Below are 6,176 nucleotides of genomic sequence, written 5' to 3'. Positions count from 1 at the left end.
TTCCCCCTCCGAGTCAGCGCCCGCATGGTCTAAAGTGCCTGCCCAATTTGAGGCTTTTTTATTCCTTTTCTCTTCCCCGTGGCCGGCGGCCCAACAAACGGTTCGCGACCGGGCCGTGAGCCTCTCCGCGGCCCACGGGGACGCGCGACGCACACACTGTTTAGTATTTACTATTATAGTTTTATGTTTTGATAATCAGCGCTTTGCCATATAGATGATACATACACTGTGCCATATTGGAGAGGCCACTGTGTGTGTGTGCGCAGTGCTTTGTTTGACATGCTCCGTATTTGAGCGCGCGCACCTCCACCCCCCCCCCCCCCCCCCCCCTCGTACAAAACGATAAATCGACTCAACTTCGACTTTACTGTCTGACAAGTCGACTTGGAAAAATCTCAAGTCGTTAATGCCCTACTGCACCCTATCAATTAGTAACACCCAGCGCACAGGACGGAGTTCTCCACCCTATCAATTAGTAACGCCCAGCGCACAGGACGGAGTTCTCCACCCTATCAATTAGTAACGCCCAATCAGGACGGAGTTCTGCACCGTATCAATTAGTAACGCCCAATCAGGACGGAGTTCTGCACCCTATCAATTAGTAACGCCCAATCAGGACGGAGTTCTGCACCCTATCAATTAGTAACGCCCAATCAGGACGGAGTTCTGCACCCTATCAATTAGTAACGCCCAATCAGGACGGAGTTCTGCACCCTATCAATTAGTAACGCCCAGCGCACAGGACGGAGTTCTGCACCCTATCAATTAGTAACGCCCAATCAGGACAGAGTTCTGCACCCTATCAATTAGTAACGCCCAGCGTACAGGACGGAGTTCTCCGCCCTATCAATTAGTAACGCCCAGCGCACAGGCCGGAGTTCTCCACCCTATCAATTAGTAACGCCCAGCGCACAGGACGGAGTTCTCCACCCTATCAATTAGTAACGCCCAGCGCTCAGGACGGAGTTCTCCACCCTATCAATTAGTAACGCCCAGCGCACAGGACGGAGTTCTCCACCCTATCAATTAGTAACACCCTGAGCGCACAGGACGGAGTTCTCCACCCTATCAATTAGTAACACCCAGCGCACAGGCCGGAGTTCTCCACCCTATCAATTAGTAACGCCCAGCGCACAGGACGGAGTTCTCCACCCTATCAATTAGTAACGCCCAGAGCACAGGACGGAGTTCTCCGCCCTATCAATTAGTAACGCCCAGCGCTCAGGACGGAGTTCTCCACCCTATCAATTAGTAACGCCCAGCGCACAGGACGGAGTTCTCCACCCTATCAATTAGTAACGCCCAGCGCTCAGGACGGAGTTCTCCACCCTATCAATTAGTAACGCCCAGCGCACAGGACGGAGTTCTCCACCCTATCAATTAGTAACGCCCAGCGCACAGGACGGAGTTCTCCGCCCTATCAATTAGTAACGCCCAGCGCACAGGACGGAGTTCTCCACCCTATCAATTAGTAACGCCCAGCGCACAGGACGGAGTTCTCCACCCTATCAATTAGTAACGCCCAGCGCACAGGACGGAGTTCTCCACCCTATCAATTAGTAACGCCCAGAGCACAGGACGGAGTTCTGCACCCTATCAATTAGTAACGCCCAGAGCACAGGACGGAGTTCTCCGCCCTATCAATTAGTAACACCCAGAGCACAGGACGGAGTTCTCCACCCTATCAATTAGTAACGCCCAGAGCACAGGACGGAGTTCTCCACCCTATCAATTAGTAACGCCCAGCGCACAGGACGGAGTTCTCCACCCTATCAATTAGTAACGCCCAGAGCACAGGACGGAGTTCTCCACCCTATCAATTAGTAACGCCCAGCGCACAGGACGGAGTTCTGCACCCTATCAATTAGTAACGCCCAGAGCACAGGACGGAGTTCTCTGCCCTATCAATTAGTAACGCCCAGAGCACAGGACGGAGTTCTCCACCCTATCAATTAGTAACGCCCAGCGCACAGGACGGAGTTCTGCACCCTATCAATTAGTAACGCCCAGCGCACAGGACGGAGTTCTCCACCCTATCAATTAGTAACGCCCAGAGCACAGGACGGAGTTCTCCGCCCTATCAATTAGTAACGCCCAGAGCACAGGACGGAGTTCTCCGCCCTATCAATTAGTAACGCCCGGCGCTCAAAACAAAGACCAAAAAGGATGGAGATTATTGATATTAAAACCGATCGAATTTTCAACATGGCACCCATGGCAGCCATTTTTCAAAATGCCACCATTGACATCCTATTATAAGGCAATATTTTCTAAATGTCCTTATGCTTTAAGTAGCATGTGACATATCAAACTAGGGGGTTTTCATGATGCTGAATCCATTCCAAGCATTAGTTTTGCATAAAAACACTCACACTCACAAGTCGCTATGGCCAAATTTAGCCCAATTTGGCCAATTAGCCCAAACTAATGCTTGGAATGGATAACTCTAAACTTTCTCTCTCTCTCTCTCTCTCTCTCTCTCTCTCTCTCTCTCTCTCTCTCTCTCTCTCTCTCTCTCTCTCTCTCTCTCTCTCTCCAGGGATGAAATGGAGTGTCTTCCTCTGAATGCTGGCATACAACAAGATGCACGCACGCACGCGCGCGCACACACACACACACACACACACACACACACACACACACACAGCACACACACACACACACACACAAATTGGACTGTTTATTTATGTATAGGATTAATGTTATGTTGTTATTTTGTAAATAATAAGTAAATGTACTTAGTTACTTTCCACTACTGTACACACACACACACACACACACACACACACACACACACACACACAGCACACACACACACACACACAGCACACACACACACACACACACAGCACACACACACACACAGCACACAACACACACACACACACACACACACAGCGCACACACACAGCACACACACACACACACACAGCACACACACACACACACAGCACACACACACACACACACACACACACAGCGCACACACACACACAGCACACACACAACACACACACACACACACACACACAGCGCACACACACACACACACACACACAGCACACACACACACACACAGCACACACACACACAGCGCACTGTTTATTCATGTATAGGATTATTTTGTAAATAAAGTGTTTTTTTTTCTGGAGAATGTACAGTAGAATGTACCGTAGTCACATGACTGTTTTATTGAGAAAATAATTTCTTTTTAAAAAGGTGACTTATTTCAGAGAGGTCTGAACAAGCAGAGTGATGTCATCACACTGTGTGATGTCATCACACAGTGTGATGTCATCCACAGTGTGATGTCATCACACAGTGGATGACATCACAGTGTGATGTCATCACACTGTGATGTCATCCACTGTGTGATGTCATCACACTGTGATGTCATCCACTGTGTGATGTCATCACACTGTGATGTCATCCACTGTGTGATGTCATCACACTGTGATGTCATCCAAGCAGTGTGATGTCGTCCACAGTGTGATGTCATCGCACTGTGATGTCATCCACTGTGTGATGTCATCACACTGTGATGTCGTCCACTGTGTGATGTCATCCAAGCAGTGTGATGTCGTCCACTGTGTGATGTCATCCAAGCAGTGTGATGTCATCCACTGTGTGATGTCGTCCACAGTGTGATGTCGTCCACTGTGTGATGTCATCCAAGCAGTGTGATGTCATCCACTGTGTGATGTCATCCAAGCAGTGTGATGTCGTCCACTGTGTGATGTCATCCAAGCAGTGTGATGTCATCCACTGTGTGATGTCATCCAAGCAGTGTGATGTCGTCCACAGTGTGATGTCATCACACTGTGTGATGTCATCCACTGTGTGATGTCATCACACTGTGATGTCATCCACTGTGTGATGTCATCACACTGTGATGTCATCCACTGTGTGATGTCATCCACTGTGTGATGATCCACTTACAATGTATCCATTTATCAGACGCTCTTGATCCACAGTGACTAGACTAGACTAGTTGACATTTAGCCTCTCGTCCCATTTGAGCCACGGACCACCATTTGATTAGCCTCTCAGTAGCCGGTTCGACCGAAAATCAACCGATAATTCCCAGTAGGTTACTTATTACGCCGATCTTATCTAGCCGATCGGCTCGTCTGGAGCCTACTGGCGTTGATGACACGTTAACCGATCTTATCTGTCTATTCAGGTCTACTGGACATGCTGGGAGCCTACTGAAAACGACAAGCCTCCTCATACCCTCCCCTAAACTTAACCGCAAGCATGTCGCAGCGCGGTCCTAATATTAATGCATGTTCGCCAACCTTAATCCTGTCGTTTTGGTCTACTACCTACTAAAAACGACAAGCCTCCTCATACCCTCCCCTAAACTTGACGCATGTTCGCCAACCTTAATCCTGTCAGGTTTTTTTTTCAGTCGGCAGGCATGCCCATACTCGTCGGAAACAATCCTACTGATCTTAACCGATAACTGCGGTCTTGTCCATTGATACCAGTCGAAACGGGTGCTCTCAGACCCATTTGAGCCACGGACCACCATCTGATGACATTTAGCCTCTCAGACCCATTTGAGCCACGGACCACCATCTGATGACATTTAGCCTCTCAGACCCATTTGAGCCACGGACCACCATCTGATGACATTTAGCCTCTCAGACCCATCTGAGCCCGGCGCTCAAAACAAAGACCAAAAAGGATGGAGATTATTGATATTAAAACCGATCGAATTTTCAACATGGCACCCATGGCAGCCATTTTTCAAAATGCCACCATTGACATCCTATTATAAGGCAATATTTTCTAAATGTCCTTATGCTTTAAGTAGCATGTGAAATATCCACCCGCTTCGAATGGGATCAGTGTATTGAAACGGGGAAAATCAGGTGCAATCAGGCCTTTCAATAGACTGAGTAGACGTCTACCCGTCTACTCAGGTGCTCAGTAGGTTGATTCCTTCCGATTGTGTCGGTTGATCTGTGCAGTTTAATGCATCGCATGCAGCTACTGGAGCGGTGCCGTGTCGTTAGTCAGAAGGTTCCTTGTTCCGAAATTACTATCCCTATCTCTAATCCTAACCTAAACATAACCGCAAGCACGGGAGCAGTGCATGTTCGATGTTACGGCTGCATTGAAAGGAATGATCACCTACTGAGCTCCAGTAGCTGCATGCGATGCATTAAACTGCACAGATCAACCGACACAATCGGAAGGAATCAACCTACTGAGCACCTGAGTAGACGGGTAGACGTCTACTCAGTCTATTGAAAGGCCTGATTGCACCTGATTTTCCCCGTTTCAATACACTGATCCCATTCGAAGCGGGAGAAATATCAAACTAGGGGGTTTTCATGATGCTGAATCCATTCCAAGCATTAGTTTTGCATAAAAACACTCACACTCACAAGTCGCTATGGCCAAATTTAGCCCAATTTGGCCAATTAGCCCAAACTAATGCTTGGAATGGATAACTCTAAACTTCTCTCTCTCTCTCTCTCTCTCTCTCTCTCTCTCTCTCTCTCTCTCTCTCTCTCCAGGGATGAAATGGAGTGTCTTCCTCTGAATGCTGGCATACAACAAGATGCACGCACGCACGCGCGCGCACACACACACACACACACACACACACGGCACACACACACACACACACAAATTGGACTGTTTATTTATGTATAGGATTAATGTTATGTTGTTATTTTGTAAATAATAAGTAAATGTACTTAGTTACTTTCCACTACTGTACACACACACACACACACACACACACACAGCACACACACACACACACACACACAGCACACACACACAAACACACACACACACAGCACACACACACACACACAGCACACAACACACACACACACACACACACACACACAGCGCACACACACGCACACAGCACACACACACACAGCACACACACACACACACAGCACACACACACACACACACACACACAGCGCACACACACACACAGCACACACACAACACACACACACACAGCGCACACACACACACAGCACACACACACACACAGCGCACTGTTTATTCATGTATAGGATTATTTTGTAAATAAAGTGTTTTTTTTTCTGGAGAATGTACAGTAGAATGTACCGTAGTCACATGACTGTTTTATTGAGAAAATAATTTCTTTTTAAAAAGGTGACTTATTTCAGAGAGGTCTG

General features: G+C 47.8%; 1 protein-coding gene across 2 annotated transcripts in view; it reads left to right on the top strand.

The window, feature by feature from the left end:
• Nucleotides 1–3,158, top strand: part of tm2d1 (TM2 domain containing 1) — a 24,934-nt gene extending 21,776 nt beyond the window's left edge. Inside the window, exons 8-9 of one of the 2 annotated variants that reach the window (XR_013789403.1) lie at nucleotides 2,540–2,597; nucleotides 2,776–3,158. The gene's annotated coding sequence lies outside the window, so the exon portion shown is untranslated. Of the gene's footprint in view, nucleotides 1–2,539 lie in introns of both variants that reach the window. The other variant, XM_079531642.1, reaches the window with a different exon arrangement.
• The last annotated feature ends 3,018 nt before the right edge of the window (nucleotides 3,159–6,176 follow it).

Source organism: Electrona antarctica (assembly GCF_951216825.1).
Source record: "Electrona antarctica genome assembly, contig: scaffold_140, whole genome shotgun sequence".
NCBI classification, from domain to species: Eukaryota; Metazoa; Chordata; class Actinopteri; order Myctophiformes; family Myctophidae; genus Electrona; species Electrona antarctica.
This window is presented reverse-complemented; position numbering and strand designations above follow the sequence as displayed.